Source organism: Meriones unguiculatus, chromosome 14 (genome assembly GCF_030254825.1).
Source record: "Meriones unguiculatus strain TT.TT164.6M chromosome 14, Bangor_MerUng_6.1, whole genome shotgun sequence".
NCBI lineage: Eukaryota > Metazoa > Chordata > Mammalia > Rodentia > Muridae > Meriones > Meriones unguiculatus.
In genome coordinates, this window is record NC_083361.1 from 45,214,428 (window position 1) to 45,234,583 (window position 20,156).

Sequence of the window (20,156 nt, forward strand, 5' to 3'; positions counted from 1 at the left end):
GTGTGTATGTTCTTACACCCTAAATTTCAGAAATTTGACATTTGGCTTTGGATATGGAAATTTAATTTTTGACACTTGGCTGCTCAAAACAGGCACCATATCAGGATTTAGTACTTTTCTGACAGTCCCCATGGTTTATAATTTTCAAGGGCCCAGTTGCTCGACTTTAAAATAGGCTATCTTTGGAGGTGAGAAGAAACTTCCTGCCTAGACATGAGCCTCCTTCCCTGAGGGCTGCTGCTGAGCAGTGAAGTCAGTTCTGGCTGTGTGGCCAACTAGCATGGGATTAAGTGAATCTCTGGGCTTGTCTGAACCTGATTCTTCTTCTGTTTCCTGGCAGATTTGAGATATAAAGAACCTATAATCTTACGTCATCTAATAGTCTGTTCTTCTCTGATTATTTCAAACAAACTGAACAAATAGCCTTTGCAGAATCCCCATTATTATGCTTTTCTCAATGGCAAAAAATAGAACGAGCTATTGGATTCTAAGAATTGTGTGTATTCATTATTGTCTTTTATAGTGTCCTTCATGTATAAGTGCAGGGCTTCTATAAGTACTCTCTTGAAAAATAGACCCTAATTCCAGGAAAAGGCAAGTAAAACAACTGGATGTTATCATTCATGTGAGTCACAATGGTTTGAATCATCGGCACAATTAACTATTAGGTGTGAAGAAATGAAAATTTTAATAGACATCCTTAGTTTATAAATTCATCTAGTATTTGTGTAAGATATGTATCAAAATTGAAAATGTTCCTTTTGTGAGTCCTAAGCAATTGACTTATGGAGAAAGCTGCTGAAGTAATAAAAGTTAATTAAGTGAGGCAGGAACTGAGGCTTTGCAAGGACTGATGGCACTCAGCAGCAGTATTCAACACTAACATTAATCACAGTCAACAATACACCGGAGTGCTATGTTAGCATAGAAACCCTGATTAGAGATTTATGGTAATTAGTTAACTTGAAAAGATACAGAGAGCACACTGGATTTTTTTTTTTTTTTTAGAGGCAGATCTTAGATGTTGATGATATATGAGCAGACACAAAAGAACTTGGCAAAGACAAGGGCTAACTCTTTGGGTTCCATAATAGAGCATTTTTCAAATTTTGTTCACTTCTCTAGTTTACACTAGGCCATAACTGTATAAAAACACTTAAAAATAAGTTAAAAGTAGATTTTGCTTGGAGATTTCAGTGCTGTTGGCTTGTTGGAAGCATATTGATGAAGGTGGCTCTCCACACAGACATAAATAAATAGTCATGCTGTTCTGGCAGAATTGTGGACTCCATGCAATTTTTTTTTTTTTTTAACAATGGAAAATGGCGTTACAGAGGCGTTTTCTTTTTTTCTTTTACCATAGTATTTTAAAAGGAAACTGGAGTTAAGGGTTTCCTTATTTGATGATGTCATCTTCTATTTTAGCACCTCCCGTTGTTTCCAAAGCTGTCTTTGGAAGTCTCCTAAAATAATGATAATGACCACTCTTTTAAGAAGCACCTGGCTGGAACATTTTCTGAAGGCAATTTGAATGCTAATTTGTGTTACGCAGAACAAAGGGCAGTGAGATAAACAAATTCAATGCACACCTTAATCAAAAGTCTCCAGTGATTTAGCAAAGTAATCACTCTGTTGAATAACTGGAAATACTGCAAATCTCCAGGTGAAACATTTTTAGTAGGGTTTCCTAACCTTGGTTGCCTCAATGCTCGATATTTAGAAGCCCTTGAGAACCACTGTCATAGACAAACACGTTGGAAAATGATGGTCAATGCACTGGGAATCATGAAGCAAACCTCACCAAGAGGTGGAGGGAAATTTCCTTGGATCAGAGTGTCCTGGTCTCAATACTGCTGCATTTTTTGTGGCTGGAGCTTTCTGACAGCCTTCCTGGCTTCTCCCCACCTGTGTGCCACAGCATCAACAAATGAAAAATATCTCCAGCTTTGCTAAGTGTACCTTGGAATGCAAAACTATTGGTTCATAGAGACACTTAAGAAGGGGATTGATTCCGTTTGCATTCAGATATAAAGTAGGTGGAGCTAACTCTCATTGAACAACCTCTTACTTGTGTGGGTGTATGTGACCACATCCAAGAGAATCTCTGCATGCTACGGTAAGGTCACAGGGCTCCTATTATGACTACAGGGGAAATTGGGAGTGCTTCTTAAGTCTCAATAATAAATTAATTTAAGAATACACTGGAGGAATCCAAGATGGCGGCGACCAGCATGCACCATATTCAGAGGAGCTGAAACTCCGAATTGGTGAGTCGACGGGCTATGGAACCCAAAACAACGGTACGAGGAGTCCAGGGAGAAGGTGGACAAACCCTGATCTGAGTACAATAGGACACAGGTCAACCTGGGATATCTCCATGGACTTTTCCTGGGGAATTGATTCCCGGGCACTTCCCTGAAATGGGCAGAAGCAGCGGCGGAGGTACCCAAGCCTGCGGTGGAGGTAACCAAGCCTGCGGTGGAGAAAGCAGCGGAGGTACTGCAGCCAACAAGGAGGCAGTAGCGGAGGAGGTACTGCAACTAGCAGCTGAAGCAGAGGAGGCACCCCCCCAGTGCACACAGCTTGCCTGCACACAGTGCTGCTTGCTGCAAGCACAGATCTCCCTCCCAGATATCCCCCTCTCCCCTCGAATTTCCCCCACGACCGACCTCTGATCTCCAGCCTTGCCTAGGGGAGAGGTGGCAGAGGAAGCACATAGCGCTTCCCAACTCAGAGAGCAGAGCCCAGCCTGCTGTGCTCACAGCTTCTAGCACAGAGCACAGGGCTGGGCACACAGAGCCCACAACAGAATACTTGTCCCGCCTGCAGTGTCAGCCATAGACCTCAGAGTCCAGCCTGCAGAGCCCTCCACAGATTGGAGACCACTGGGTAGTCAGGAAATCTGCGCAGGCGTTTTGCGTCAGCAATCTGCGCTTGCTTACCGGGCCAGCATCCACATCCCCTCCTGCTCTTGCTCCCAATTCCCATATCCCAAGCACCTACACTCTCTAGCACTTATGTGCGCACATACACACACACATGCTTACTCTCCCACAATAACGAATCTGCGCCAGCGGTTTTTCCTCCATTGGGTACAACTAAAGCAACAACACACATTCTCAAACCACTGGACCTCACTGATCTTCCTGAAGAATACTCCAGAGACCAGAGAAAGAAGGTTCCAGTCTGAAGTTCAGACTCAAGGAAAAAACAGTGAAGATCACATAGAAGCAAATGGCCAAAGGTAGTCGTAAGAACTCACCCAACAAAAATGAGAACACCATGGACCCACCAACAACCCCCAAAATCAGTGGATATTTTAATTCAGCAGAAACACAGGAAAATGACTTTAATAGCTATCCTTATGCAGTTATTAGAGGAACAAAAAGAAGAAATGAACAGAGCTCTCAAAGAAATACAAAAGACCATAACTGCCCACGTACAGGAACAATTAGAGGCATATAGAAAAGGAACAAACAAAAATGTAGGCGCCACATTCACTCAGATGAAGGAAATGGTGCAAAGCATGAAAACAGAATTAGAATCTATAAAGAAAACACAAACAGAGAAAACCCTGGAACTGGAGAATTTAGAGAAAAGATCAAGAACCACAAAGGTAAGCATCACCAATAGAATACAAGAGATGGAAGAGAGAATCTCGGGTGCTGAAGATACACTTGCTGAAACTGATTCCTCTCTCAAAGAAAAAGTAAAATCAGAAAAGTTCCAAACACAAAATATACAAGAAATCAAGGATGCCATGAAAAGACGAAACCTAAGAATAATAGGAATAGATGAAAAAGAAGACTCCAGGCACCAAGGACTGGGAAAATATTTTTAAGAAAATCATAGAAGAAAATTTTCCCAACTTAAAGAAAAAGATATCCATAAACACACAAGAAGCCTACAGAACACCAAATAGACTAGACTAGAAAAGAAAGACTTCATGTCACATCATAGTCAAAACACTAAACTTACAAAACAAAGACAAAATATTAAAGGCAGCAAGGGAAAAAGGTCAAGTAACATATGAAGGTAGACCAATCAGAATCACACCAGACTTCTCATCAGAAACTATGAAAGCCAGAAGGGCCTAGGCAGAGGTCATGCAGTCTTTAAGGGAACACAGATGCCAACCCAGACTACTATACCCAGCAAAGCTTTCAATCAACATAGATGGAGAAAACAAAATATTCCACGATAAAACTAAATTTAAGCATTATCTACACAGCAACCCAGCCCTACAGAAGATACTAGAAGGAAAACTCCAATCTAATGAAAACAACTACACCAAAGAAAATATAGGATACAGATGATTTCCTAACAAAAATTAAAAGAAAAAACAAACAATGAATCATAGTAAGACCACCACCTCCACAATAAAAGGATCTAACAGTCATTGGTCACTGTTATCTATCAACATAAATGGAATCAATTCTCCAATAAAAAGACACAGACTAACAGAATGGTTGCAGAATCAGGATCCAAAATTCTGCTGCATCCAAGAAACACACCTATGCAAAAAAGATAAACACTACCTCAGAGTTAAGGGCTGGAAAAATGTTTTGCAAGCAAATGGACCCAGAAAACAAGCTGAGGTAGTGATCCCAATATCTAATAAAATAGACTTTCAACCAAAATTAATCAAAAAAGATGAGGAAGGGCACTTCCTTCTCATCAAAGGAAAATTCTAACAGGAGGACATCACAATTTTGAACGTCTATGCCCCAAATACAAGACCACCTACATTTGTAAAGGAAACATTATTAAAGCTGAAATCACACATTGATCACAACACCTTAATAGTAGGAGACTTCAACACTCCACTCTTACCAAGGGACAGGTCATCCAGTCAGAAGCAAAACAAGGAAACAAGGGCACTTACAGTGGCCCAAAATCAAATGGACCTAATAGATGTCTACAGAACTTTCCACCCCAAATCAAAAGAGTATACCTTCTTTTCAGCACCTCATGAAACCTTCTCCAAAATAGACCATATAGTTGGTCACAAAGCAAACCTCAGCAGATACAAGAAGATTGAAACAATTCCTTGTATCCTTTCTGACCATCATGATCTAAAGTTGGACCTCAACAACAACAGAAACAGCAAAAAGCCTGCACATACATGGAAAATGAACAACGTGCTACTCAATGACAGCTTGATTAGGGAAGAAATAAAGAAAGAAATTAAAGTCTTCCTAGAATTAAATGAAAATGAAAGCACAACATACCCAAACTTATAGGACACAATGAAGGCAGTGCTAAGAGGAAAGCTCATAGCACTAAGTGCCTTCAAGAAGAAATTTGAAACATCTCATACAAGCAACTTAATGGCCCAACTGAAAGCCCTAGAAAAAAAAAGAAGCAGATACACCCAAGAGAGGCAGACACCTGGAAATAATCAAACTCGGGGCTGAAATCAATAGATTAGAAACAATTCAATTAGAAACTATTCAAAGAATCAATGAAACCAAGAGCTTGTTCTTTGAGAAAATCAACAAGATAGAGAAGCCCTTAGCCAAACTAACAAAAAAGCAGAGAGAAACTACCCAAATCAGCAAAATCAGAAATGAAAAGGGGGACATAACTAGAGACACTGAGTTAATCCAAACAATCCTTAGGTCTTACTATAAAAGCCTATATGCCACACAATTTGAAAATCTAAAAGAAATGGACAATTTTCTTGATAGATTCCATCTACCTAAATTAAGTCAAGATCAGGTAGAAAGATTGAATAGTCTCATATCCCCCAAAGAAACAGAAGCATTCATCAAATGTCTCCCTTCTAAAAAAAAGCCCAGGGCCAGATGAATTCAGCACAGAATTCTACCAGACTTTCAGAGAAGAGATACCTCCAATTCTCTTCAAACTATTCCACAAAATAGAAACAGAAGGAACATTACCAAACTCATTCTGTGAAGCCACAGTCACCTTGATACCTAAACCACACAAAGACCCAACAAAAAAAGAGAACTTCAGACCCATCTCTCTTATGAACATTGATGCAAAAATACTCAACAAAATACTTGCAAACCAAATCCAAGAACACATCAAAGATATCATCTACCATGACCAAGTAGACTTCATTCCAGGCATGCAACAGTGCTTCAATATACAGAAATCCATCAATATGATCCACCATATAAACAAACTAAAGGAGAAAAACCATATGATCATCTCCTTAGATGCCAAAAAAGCATTTGACAAAGTCAAACACCCATTCATGTTTAAATTCTTGGAGAGATCAGGGATACAACGCACATACCTAAACATAGTAAAGGCAATATACAGCAAGCCTATAGCCAACATCAAACTCAATGGAGAGAAACTTAAATCAATCCCACTGAAATCGGGGACAAGGCAAGGCTGCCCATTGTCTCCATATCTCTTCAACATAAGACTTGAAGTCCTAGCTAGAGCAATAAGACAATTAAAGGAGATCAAGGGGATCCAAATTGGAAAGGAAGAAGTCAAAGTATCACTGTTTGCAGATGACATCATAGTATACATGAGTGACCCCAAAAATTCAACCAGAGAACTCTTTCAACTGATAAACACCTTCAGCAAAGTGGCTGGATACAAAATCAACTAAAAAAAAAAAAAAAAAAGAAAATCAGCAGCCCTCTTGTATACCAAAGACAAAAGGGCCGAGAAAGAAATTAGGGAAACAACACCCTTCACAATAGCCACTAATAACATAAAGTACGTTGGAGTGACTCTAATCAAGCAAGTGAAAGACCTGTTTGAGAAAAACTTCATGTCTATGAAGAAAGAAATTGAAGAAGATATCAGAAGATGGAAAGATCTCCCGTGTTCACGGATTGGTAGGATTAACATAGTGAAAATGGCCATTCTGCCAAAAGCAATTTACAGATTCAATGCAATTCCCAACAAAATACCAACACAATTCTTTACAGACCTTGAAAGAAAAATTCTCAACTTCATAAGGAGAAAGAAAAAGCCCAGAATTTCCAAAAAGTTCCTGTACAACAACAGATTATCTGGAGATATCTCCATCCCTGATCTCAAGCTGTACTACAGAGCAGTAATTATAAAAACTGCATGGTATCGGCATAGAAACAGAAGAGTGGATCAATGGAACCGAATAAAAGACCCAGAAATAAACCCACACACCTATGAATACTTGATTTTTGATAAAGAAGCCAAAACCAGTCAATGGAAAAAAGACAGCATCTTCAACAAATGGTGCTAGTCCAACTGGATGTCTACATGCAGAAAAATGAAAATATATGCATATTTATCACCCTGCACAAAACTGAAGTCCAAGTGGATCAAAGACCTCAACATAAAACCAGACACATTAAATCAGTTAGAAGGAAAAGTGGGGAAGAGCCTAGAACTCATTGGCACAGGAGACTAATTCCTGAACAGAACACCAACAGCACAGGTTCTAAGAGCAACAATCAGTAAATGGAACCTCATGAAACTGAAAAGCTTCTGTAGAGTAAAAGACATTGTCATCATAACAAAACGACAGCCTACAGACTGGAACAGGATCTTCACCAACCCTTTATCTGACAGAGGGCTAATATCCAGTATATATAAAGAACTCAAGAAGTTAAAAAGCAACAAATCAAGTAATCCAATTTAAAAAATATGGGGCATGGAGTTAAACAGAGAACTCTCTGTAGAGGATTGTAGAATGGGAGAAAAACACTTAAGAAATGCTCAATGTCATTAGCCATCAGGGAGATGTAAATCAAAAGGACCCTGAGATTTCACCTTACACCCATCAGAATGGCTAAGTTCAAAAACTCAAGTGACAACACATGCTGGAGAGGTTGTGGAGAAAGGGGAACCCTCCTCCATTGCTGGTGGGAATGCAAACTTTACAACCACTTTGGAAATCAATCTGGTGCTTTCTCAGACAATTAGGAATAATGTTCCCTCAAGATCCAGCTACACCACACCTAGCCATTTATTCAATAGATTCTCAAGTATACAATAAGGATATTTGCTCAACCATGTTTGTAGCATCTTTATTCCTAATAGCCAGAACATGGAAATAACCCAGATGGTCCTCAGTTGAGGAATGGATACAGAAATTGTGTTACATTTACACAATGGAATACTACTCAGAAATTAAAAATGAGGAAATAATGAAATTTGCAGGCAAACGGTGGGACCTAGAAAAAAATAATCCTGAGTGAGGTATCCCAAAAGCAGAAAGACACACATGGTATATACTCACTTATAAAGACCTGTAAGATAGGATAAATATACTGAAATCTATACAACTGAAGAAGATAAACAAGAAAGAGGACTCGGGGTAAGGTGATCAATCCTCACTTATTCAGATAAAAGGGATGGACATTGGATGTAGGAGAAAACAAGTAATAGGACAGGAGCCTACCACAGAGGGCCTCTGAAAGTCTCTACCTAGCAGTGTATCAAAGCAGATATTAAGAATCATAACCAACCCTTTGGCAGAGTGCAGGAAATCATATGAAAGAACTGTAGTTAGTAAGACCTGGAGAGGACAGGAGCTCCTCAGTTTCCAAATATATAAGGGCACAGGGGTCTTTCATGAGACTGTTTCTCCATCCAAGGACCATGTTCGGATATAACCTAGAACCTCTGCTCAGACATAGCCCATGGTTGCTCAGTATCCAAGTGGGTTCTCTAGTAAGGGGAACAGGGACTATTTCTGACATGAACTCAATGGCAAGCTCTTCGATCTTCCCCCCCCCCCCTTGAGGGAGGAGCAGCCTTGCTAGGCCACAGAACAGGACATTGCAGCCAGTGCTGAAGAGACCTGATAAGGTAGGTGGAAGGGGAGGAGGTCTTCGCCTATCAATGGACTTGGAAAGGGGCAGGGAGGAGATGAGGCAGGGAGGGTGAGGTTGGGAGGGAATAAGGGAGGGAGCTATGGCTGGAATACAAAATAAATAACCTGTGATTAATATTAAAAAAATAAAAAAATCAATAAAAATAATAGAATGAAATGAAAAGTAAAGTACAATTTCATTAGTGTTTACAAGAAACACTTCAAGGTAAAGGAAGCTGCAAATCTCAGCAGCTGCTGAGAAGGATGAAAGAGAAAAAGATGATATGTGCAATTCACATGTTAGAAAAAAAAAAAAAAAAACAAAGACAGGAACACCACATGCACACTTCAGCTTCCCATAGAGAATGGTTGACGAGAACTGCAAAGGAGGTTTGGAATCTGAAATTGTTTGTTTGCTTGTTTATATTTTAAGATAGGGTCTGATTAATTTGCCATGCTAGTCTTGGAGTGCATCCCAGGCTGGCCTTGATCTCATGTGCGAAAAATAAGTCATTGACCTGCTTTATCTACTGGAGCACATTGTCTCTTGCTAAGTAATAGAGCCAATACCTAACATAAAATGCCAAAATTTTAAATTGGATTTACTTTAGTTTTTTGTAATTTCTTATGGACAGATGAATTTTCCGCAGCATACCTGCCAGAAGCATTAGCAATATGCTAACAAAGCACTTGAGATTACAAAGTGAGTCCTTTTCTATTCAGGACTTGAGTAAGTCTAACCAGTTTGTGACTCTGAGTCATCATTCTAGAACTAAGAACATAGCAGGCATTGCCTTGTGGGTCTGAGGTAAAGATCAAATAAGCAGATGCCAGAAAGCAACTTGGAGCACTGATGCATGCTTCATTGTTCAAAGTAAATGTTCCTCGCAAATCGTATTGCCTAGACATATGGGTCACTCAGTACTGCTAGGCACAGTTTTTTCTCCATACAAATAGGTGCCTTGCTATTATCAAAGCAACAATAGAAATATGTTGTAAACAAAGTTTTCTGTAGCTCTTGGTTTCTTCCCTGTGAAATATTTTGGAAAGGTTTTATACATGTGGATATTATATATTTTGTGGAAATGCAATCCATCTCTGGCATTGGAGAGAATACTTTCACAAAATTGGATAGGGAATATTAAATTTCAAAACTGGAAATAATAGCTATTTTCTTGATATGTTATTTTGCAAGCTTCTCTATTTAATTTCTTTTTTCTGAGGGGGAAGATGGGGCAGTTAGGTGCTAAGTGGCCCCTAACAATTCCATGGGGGGTCCTGTAGCATAGAGAGGGCTTCCAGGTGAACCCCATAAAAGATTTTGAGGGAGCAACAGGCATGAAAATTAGCTTGGGTATTCCCAAAATATAAGCCAGGTTTGGTGGCTTAGGCCAGATGTCTATTATCTAATTAAATATTCAGAAAACGTTCAGTCAGAAAAATGTCCATCTTGAACCTTTATTTTATGATTAAGAAAAATTGTTTTAATCCACAGAGTTCACTTCTAGGTAAGCCTACCACCTACTCTTTTCTCCTGGTAGCCTTCAGAGCACCTTCCAGTACTGTAAAAGCTAGCCAACAGCGAGGAAGTTTCCTGGTCAGTATCAACCTAATTTCCCCACATCCTGTGACCAAAGTGTGTGATCTTTAGGGTCTTACTATCAATTTCTGTTGATCAACTGTTGGCAATGGCAATAGCATGTATTGTTTGGAGGGTCTTCAGCATACTCTTGACCTATGTGACATTGGTACAATAGTGGCATAAGTGTTATGGAGGTAATCACACTTCCTGTTTGGATATAAGGTTTAGTCCACAGGAATAAACACGTGGTTTGGACTTTAAATCTAGTTAAAAACCCATGGCTGGGAGTTTATAGGTCCTAGTCATAATACTAATATTTTTCTAAATGAATGTAGTATCAAACTGCCTTCTAAATTTGTATCTGCACCTATAGTAGATTAGTACGGGTCTCAGAACTCATCAGAGAAGTTTCTTTTTCCAGTGGTTGGCTAATGGAGAACCTCACACCTGGTCAAAGGCACAGAGAAAGAGTATTTAGTAGAGTGCTTACCAATAAATGGTATATTGCTATTACACTCATTATCCCCAGTACTTACAGAAAAGTATAGACGTGGGTTGGGTTGGAGACTATAAGAGCCAGAAAGTGTGGAGGAGTAGAATGTCCCGAATGTCTTCAGGACATGGTAAGACTGCTCTACTCATACTCCTAGGAGCCATGTTTGCCAGAACAAACCCACGCAAGAACAAGCAGGTCAACATTTAGCATGGAGGCATGGAGGGACTCACAGGTCCCCATCTCTTTTCCTTTTTCCTGAGGGGCTATTGACATTTTATGGTTCCTAGAGAAGAGCTGGTTTTCTTTAAAGGCTCCTGGCAAGACATTTGTGCTCCAATGGATGGCCCCACACCAGTATATATCTATATCTCTATCTATCTATCTATCTATGTGTGTGTGTGTGTATGATTAATTTAATTCAGTGGGTTATTAACAAGTAGGACATGCAGTTGGGAGGAGGAGGGGAGAGGTAGGAGATGGATTTAGTAAGAATTTGCGGAGAAGAATTGTAGTGAATATCATCAAAACAAGTTATTGCATGCATGAATATTTGGAAGAATAAATACAATATGTTTAAAAGGGTTTTTATCATTCACTTTTAAAGGTAGATTTATCTGGCCACTTTTGATTTTATTACTGAGATTTTATGCTAATGCTTCCCTACCCAATGGGAGAGCTGTGAAATGGTTCAATGTACAAGGCAGGTCATGGCTGTTGCACTATGATAGAAATGGGCTTTACTTCCAGTAACTCCTTTAAGAATTGATTTCACTTCATTTTTTTCCACATTAAAAAATAGTTCTATTTTCTTTACGGATCTTCAGACAAATTCACTTGAAGAGGAAAGTGGTTTATAGGGAAAGGTTGAAGTAGGCTATTTTATGATTATGTTTTAACTTGGATTTGTCAATGGCAAGCAGGACTGTACCCAGTTAAAGCAGAAATGCTTGATCCTAGAATCATTGTGGCATCATGAAGAGAGTTCAGCAGGAGCTGAGATCAACTGCACAGAAACAAAATGCTGAGTATTGACAGGCTATGGTGGACTCAGGGAAAGGCTCTGAGATTAAAGGGCACAACCCTGTACTGAGCCACCTTCTGTGTTCTCACTGGTGCTTCCACATGGAAGCTAGGCCCAACCATAAGACAGTGGAATCTGGTATATGTCTGAGCAGAGCATTATATGAACTATACTAGACCACATCTCACTGGGACTGGAGCAGGAGACAGAGCCAAGGCACATCCTTGGATGTCTGATTTCAAAGCCTTCCAGATCACTATGGAGATGGTTCTGAGTGAACCTTAATATCATTAAAGCTGTGCAGAGGCTGGTAATTGCCAGCCTTTACTGCAGTTGGTCTGTGAGGGTGCTCCAGGCCCTGCCTGCCTGCCACCAGGTTTTCAATGGAACAAATAGATACATTTGTCTTGGACAAATAAATCATGGCTGCATTGACTTATCACACAGTCGTTTTAAGGAGGATATGGTCACCATAGCAACATGACCCTGCTAGCATCTGTGCTAGTATCTGGTGAGATCTTGCAGTGCAGAAGTTCAGATGTAATTCTTTTATGTTCTGGGTTCTCAGGCTTCATCAGTGAATTCTACCACCAAGCAGTCCAGTTAAAAGCAAAGAAAATAGATTCTCCTGAAGTCTGGATGATGGCTACTGTGTATACATGTATGTATATGCATGTGTGTGAATCACAGCTAGTGTGACTTCTTTCTGTATACACAGTGTCTCACTTCCAAATTATTTTCAATGATTTTTTTTTTTTGCTTAATATCTGAGTTAGCATTAGGAAACTTAATTTTAAAAAGAAGAGTAAAAAGACTCAGAATATGTGATTGTACCAACAAGGTTAGATCCCAGACCTCAGCACCAGCCCCTGGAGAGAGTGTTCTTCCTCTGGATAGCTCCCTACTCTATGAGGGAACAGAGGTCACATGGCTATAATTAGGGACTGAAACAGCTCTGAGAAAGCTTACCTGAAGACACTTTGGTCTGGGATTGCATTTCCCCTCATTGTATTGGTAGACTGAGGCAGACCTGAGAAGCACCGGTGCCTCTTACGCTTTGTTCTGCTTGGTTTTCTGGAGATTAAAAAGATTCTTAGTGTGACAGGCCTTCTATGCTCCCCGGGCCAGTGCACTACAGCTGGAAGCCTAAATGGACTTTCAGCCTTTGTTACTAGCTTTTTGCTCTTTGGTATTACACATTTATGTTTCTTTATCTTCCCTCTTTTCTAGAGAACTCCTAAGCTCTCATTTGTAGACTGTAGCTAAAATTTTACCAGTGTATCATATTTACTGTGAATGATGTTGGAGCCTGCCTCTCTCTCTCTCCTTCCCTCCACCCCTCACTGCCTCCCTCCCTCCTTCCCTCCATCCCTCCCCGCCTCCCTTCCTCCTTCCCTCCCTTTTCACCTAGAAGCAAAACAGAGATATGTTTGGCAAGGTTTTACCTGTCTTCCATGTAACTTGAATTGAGCCCAGTGGATCTGTCTCTGGTTGTGGATGTGCTGCCCATGTGATAAGGGTACATGGGCTCATAGAAATGCTGAAGGCCTGTCTCACATATACTTAGGGGTTTACTATGGTTTTGCAGAGTGCTTAGAAACATATCTAAGGCCCTGAGTTCCACATCTGTGACCTATCTGGTCCTAAGTATAGTACATGCTATTAGTCCTAGCTGGCCTGGCTTTAACTAAAAATTTTCCCATTTAAAAAAAAATTTTCCATTTATTATCTTCTTTACATATTCACTTTCCTTGTGATTTACAGATAAAGTTAACAAGAAAGAGGGCTGAGGATAGCAGAGCTCAGTAGCAGAGTGCCTACCTACCGTGCACAGACCCTGGGTTCTACATTCAGTATTGCTCAAAATTTAAAAAAGAAATGCTTCGTGTCACATATAAAATACTTTTTCTTACTGCTACTAAATTTGAGGCCACATGTGTGAAAAGTCTGAAAATTTTTAACTGAATTGTCTATTTGTTTCCATCAACCTTTAAAAATGAGATTAAATTTAACTGTTTGGTGACTGCACAGGCTAGTTGTCTGTCAACTTGACACATGCCATAGTAGTTTGAGAGGAGGGAACCTCAATTAAGAAAATGCCTCCATATGGCTGGGCTGTAGGCCAGGCTATAGATCATGTTCTTAACTAGTGATTGATGGGGAAGGCCCAGCCCCATCGTTATGCCACCCAAGGGCTGGTAGTCCTGGGTTCTATACGAAATCTGGGTAAGCAATCCGTAATGAGCGAGCTAGTACGCAGCACTCCTCCATGGCCTTTGCCTACCTCCAGGTCCCTGCCGTGTTTGAGTTCTTGTCTTGACTTCCTTCAATGATGAACAGAGATGTGGAAGTGTAACTCAAACAAGCCCTTTCCTCGTCAGTTTACTTTTAGTCATAGTGTTTCATCACAGCGATAGTAAACCTAACTAGGACAGAGACAATTCTGTGGCAGCAAGAACATTACTACTTATGATCTGATGTGTCTTCAAACTTGGATTTGGTATATCTAGATGGGCCTTTATTTCCTGTAGTCAGCACATGATGCTGTTTCTGGGGGTCCATGGCACCTGGAGTGCTGATCTGCCAGCATTTCTGATATTTCAATTGCCCTTTCATTTCTGCTTGTGTTTGTGATAGAGACTTTTGCCCATCAAAATCCACATTCACTTCATGCAGGGAGTGGAGCTGCACCATGTTTCCTAGTATCCTCCGCAGTCAGCTGGAAGTAACAATGTCCCTCCATCTTAGCCAAGGCAATGTGGGCATTCTTAAGCCTCACCTACAGACATATCTACCTAGAAGTGTCTCGGTCTCCTTCCCGGTTTTTGGCTGTGCAGAATGGACAGAACGTGACACAAAAGGCACTGCGCCTTCTATAAACAGGTCCTGGGATGAGAAGTGAAAAGGTTGATATCAACCTTAGCAGCCTAGTTTTCAGAGCTTATAAGATGTGATATAATAGACCCAAAGACACAGTGTCTGAGGATGGACTCCTTAAGTGTGGGACCACATTGCTTATAGAGAAGACAGTTGCCTAACTTAACATAATTTCTCCCAGTGTTTGTGTACCTGCCTAAATGGCAGACTTATTATCGTCTTTCAGATGTCACCTTTTCGTAGCACTTTCTTTTCTCTGCTGCCACTGAAGTGGGCAGATGTGTCATACATGCATATTCCTGGGTTCTGCTCCAGGCTTGTGGTCAGAATCTCAGCAGTGATACTTCAGCAACTTTGAAGAGAGTACCCAGACTCACACTCATACACAGTTCAGGAACTGGACAAGGTGGACTTTGCCATGGAAGGGAATAATGGACTGAAGAAGACTGGTGTGTTAATTAATTTTCTGTTGCTGTGATTTAAAAAAATCATAGCCAAAAGCAACTTATGGAAAGGTTTATTTGAATTTATAGAAGAGAATCCATCATAGCTGGGAGGCAGGACATTGGGCATGGTGGCTACACCAGGAAGCTGAGACATCATATCCTCAACTACAAACACAAGAGAAAGAACTAGAAGTAGGATGAGATTATCAACTCTCAAATCCCATCTCCAGTGACTTACTCCCTCTGGCAAGGCTATACCACCTAAACCTTTTCAAACTGCACCACCAGCTAGAGACCAGGCATTAAAATGTTAAGCCTATGGGAGCCATTTCTCACTCAACCGACCACAATTGGCTTTTAAAATCGCTCACTTAGAAAAGAGCTTGTGTGTGTGTGTGTGTGTGTGTGTGTGAGAGAGAGAGAGAGAGAGAGAGACAGAGAGAGAGAGAGACAGAGACAGAGACAGAGACAGAGAGAGACATTCCTCTCAGCCATATGTTTTCTCACAATTCCCCCTTGGAGGAAAAAGTGGAGTTATTTTAAACATTATTTTTCGGCGGGTGATTGTACGTCTTTGCATGCTGCCTTTGAAGTTCCCAGTGCTGCTTCTCATTATGTCTGGTGTAATGGAGCCCAGGCTTGAAGTGTGCTTTCAGAGTTGGCCACACATTAGCTCTTCCTTTCTTCTTTGCTTGGTTATGTGTATAAAAAGAACTCAACCTTGGGCCATTCTTATGAATGTCTGTATTGAAGAAAAAGAGAACTTAAGCTCATGAATCAGAAGCAGTAAACCAACCTAGTTAAATGCGCGCAAGCCTCCCATCAGAACCCAGAAAGCAAAGCACCTTACAACTGCAGCCAACTGGGTGTCTTCTTTGCTTTATTCCACTGTTCATCTTGTGTCAGCCATCACCAGCATTCCTCAGTTGAAGCTCCTGAACCACTTCTGATCTGGGGTTGCACTTTTCATGAACTGCTGTTTGATCAAATGGACTCTTTAAAGTGACACTATATTTTAGTTTGCTTTTATGTCTGTGTTTGTAGCTATTTACCCAAGTGCAATGATTTTCTGCTCCATGATGGGCATACATAGAGGTTTATGTTTTATCACATCTTGTCATAGTAACTCAGGGGAAGGTGTGGTGGGTCCTATTAAATGTAAATGCCCAGCTTTCTGTAAAGGGTTCCAATAACTTAGGAAATCAATCTAAGAACTGACTAATGAGATGCCATCAAATGAAAAATCTTCAAGCAAATAAAAATGAAAGGAGAGCCTATTTGATGGGAGAAAATATTTGCCCTTATTTACCTGGCAGGGAATTATTATCTAGAAGGTGTTTTTTAAAACCTCAAAAATTAAGCACAAAAGCCAAATAATTCAACCAACAATTGGGAAAATGAAATAGACAGATATTTCTCAAAAAGTGGAATGGACATGGCCAACAGATGCATGAAGAACTGCATCTCTAGGAAAACACACAACAGATTTACACTGAGGTTCTATCATGCCCTTTATAGCTATCTTTACATGTGTCTTTACAAAGGGTGGTGGGGTGAGCCTGCTGTGATAGGAGTGTGAACTAGCAAAGCCACGATAGAAATCATGGAGGTTCCTCAACAAAGTAAAAATAAAACTACTGCATGATACAGCCACACTTCTCCTGGAAGTATACCCCAAGACATCAAAGACAGCACTCTACTCATTCATGTGATTATGGGACCATCTGCAGAGCTAAGGTATGGAATCAGCCCAGGTATTCACAAAGAGATGAATGAATTAAGATGGCTGGTATCTACACAATAGATTTTATCTAGCTTTGAAGAAGAAAACCGTCATTTGTAGGAAAATAGATAGAACTGAAAAATCATCAGATGGAGTGAAATATGTCAGACCCAAAAGAATAAATAGTACATTTCCTCTAATATGTGAAAGTTACACACATGCACATACATACCCTGAAAATATAAAGAGGACTTGAAACTACCAGATAAGGGAAAGAAAACCAACTAGAAAGGAGAGAAAAAAGGTGGCAAGTAAATATGTCAGAGTGCATGACCCACCCAAACAAGAATGTCATTGTGAAGGCAGTTACTTTTTTCAGTGAATGAACGCTAGTAAAATGCTTTAATACTGAAAAAGAAAGAAATAAAAAATAAAAAAGTTAATTGCCTGCAAGTGGGTGGTCCTCTTCATACTATGTCACCCTTGGTTAACACCTGCTTTCCTTTGATGTTTCTTTTTCTTTATGTTTATTTTTTTCCATTGTGTTGCAGCTATTATTATAAGAAAATATGACTTACTTGATTAGAGGCCAGGTATATTCATAATCCATTCATTGGATCATACACCGGTATTTACATTTTTGTCACCAATGAGAACATTCATTTCTATGTGGTTAAAAAAGAAAAAATCAGTGAGAACATCTGAAAAGCTGGATTCACTACCCAAAGAGCCGCACGACGTATTTTCTGCTGCGGCCACGTGGAGGCCATCTGCAAGCATGCCCATAGCTGTAAATTAGGATAGAAAAAGTCTTATTTGGAAGGCTTTACATACTTTTTCAGCATCAATTCAAGGATATAGATGGCTCAGTATAATGAACCTGACACCAGGGAAAGAAACATATCAATATGTCTTTTAAACACCATGGCTTTTTCTTGGTCCTGTGAACTGAATCTGCTGTGTTTGGAGGCTTCACTGTGTTGTCTAGCTCTGCTCCTTTTAGATAGTACGAGTCCTACCAAAACCAGAGATGCTAAGTATCATTTCCTGCTGACATCTTTCCTTCCATGTGAGGGGTGTATCCTTGAGTCCTTCCTGTACTTAGACAGCACACATATTGGTCATAGTGGCTTATATGTTCTGACATCCTCACTGTCCAGAGACTTGGAATTCTTTTGTATTGAATCAAGAAAAGTGCTGAATTGTTATTTCACTGGCTGTAGGTGCTGAAAACCCATTTTAAGTGTCTCATGGGATTAACTATTAATTTCCCTTAACCTATGTAACCCTTTCTATATAACCAGCCATACCAGCTCTGAAGCTCATCCCTTCTGATTCCAGCATGTACACATGTTCCCAATCTTCTTTCCCTTCAGAGTGCCTGCTGTTTTGTGGGGTACAGGTCTTGGCCATGTCTTTCTGAATTGGGTATGCATATAAATTTGCTTCAGACATGAAATGAAGAGTGAATTATGCTGTTCTGAGAATACTATATCCTCCCCAAAGACATGGCTTCAGGGAGATTTATTGAAGAATTTTTAGAAAAGAAGACAACAGGATATCAGGGCAGAATCCTACCTCTCCTTGGTTGTTTGGGAAGTTTCTCCTTGTAAGTAGCACTGTCTGTCTGTGGGCATTACCTGGAGACACTGCAGGTCTGCCTCTGAGCAAGAGAAAGTGCTGTACCTATTTCACGAATCAAACCACTGAGCAAGAGAACTGCCCAAATGCCCTACTGTTGTTTGTAGGATGTTGTTGTTTGGTTTGGGGTAGTTGTTATTGATTAATATGGATTCCTACCTTGCACAGGTGAACTCAGTCTGACATTTTGGCACATTTTAAAGATACGTTCCAGAAAGCAAATCCTCTCAAACCAGATAATTTTAAATAAGTTAAATGTCTACCATATCCAAAGGTTTGCCTCTATGGTTGACTCCACACTGCAAAGGCTATGGCTGGAAGTGTGAAGTCACACCTGCAGCTTTTGAATTCTTTTTTCTTTTTCTTATTTTTCTCTTTCTTTCTATGTATGGTCACGTCCCAGGTATTTCTTGACAAATTGGTGACAGACTCAGGTCCTTTATGGCCAGGTGCTTTAAGGAGTGAATGACTTGGAGCATGCAGTCCTTTCTCAAACAATTACCACTGTTCTGATCTTCCTTCTTTTTTTTTAACTTTTTATTAATTACAATTTATTCACTTTGTATGCCAGCTGTAGCCTCCTCCCTCGTCCCCTCCCAATCTTACCCTCCCTTCCTTTTCTCCTTCCTTGTTCCTCCCCCAGTACACTGATAGGGGCAGTCCTTCTCCCCTTCAATCTGACACTAGCCTATCAGGTCTCATCAGGATTGGCTGGCATTGTCTTCCTCTGTGGCCTGGTAAGGCTCCCCTACCCTTTGGGGGGTATGTAATTAAAAAGCCAGCCACTGAATTCATGTCAGAGACATCCCCTGTTCCCCTTACTAGGGAACCCAATTGGAGACTGAGCTGCTATGGGCTACATCTGTGCAGAGGTTCTAAGGTTATTTCCATGAATGGTCCTTGGTTGGAGTATCAGTCTCAGAAAAGACCTCTGTGCCCAGATGTTTTGGTTATGTTGCTCTCCTTGTGGAGCTTCTGTCCCCTCCAGCTCTTTCCATCTTCCCCTTCTTTCATGGGGTTAACTGCACTCTGCCCCAAAGTTTGGCTATGAGTCTGAAGCATCTGCTTTAATACCCTGCAGGGTAGAGTCTTTCAGAGGTCCTCTGGTCTAGGCTCCTGTCCTGTTCCCTGTTTTGTCCTTTTCCAATGTCCATCCCATTTGCCTTTCTGAATGAAGATTGGTTATCTTACCCAGGGTCCTCCTTCTTGCTTTAGGTTTCTTTAGGTGTACAGATTTTAGTAGGTTTATCCTAATATCCACTTATAAGTGAGTATATACCATGTGTGTCTTTCTGCTTCTGGGATACCTCACTCAGGATGATCTTTTCTAGTTCCCACCATTTGCCTGCAAATTTCATGATTTTCCTTGTTTTTTTTTTTTTTTTTTTTTTTTTTTTTTTTAATGCTGAGTAGAATTCCATTGTGTAAATGTACCACAATTTCTGTATCCATTCCTCAACTGAGGGACATCTGGACATCTGGGTTGTTTCCAGCTTCTGGCTATTACAAATAAAGCTGCTCCTCTACTCTTGCCTGATGCGTCTAAAACAAAAAGGGGGAACTGTAGAGAGCTGCGGAATGC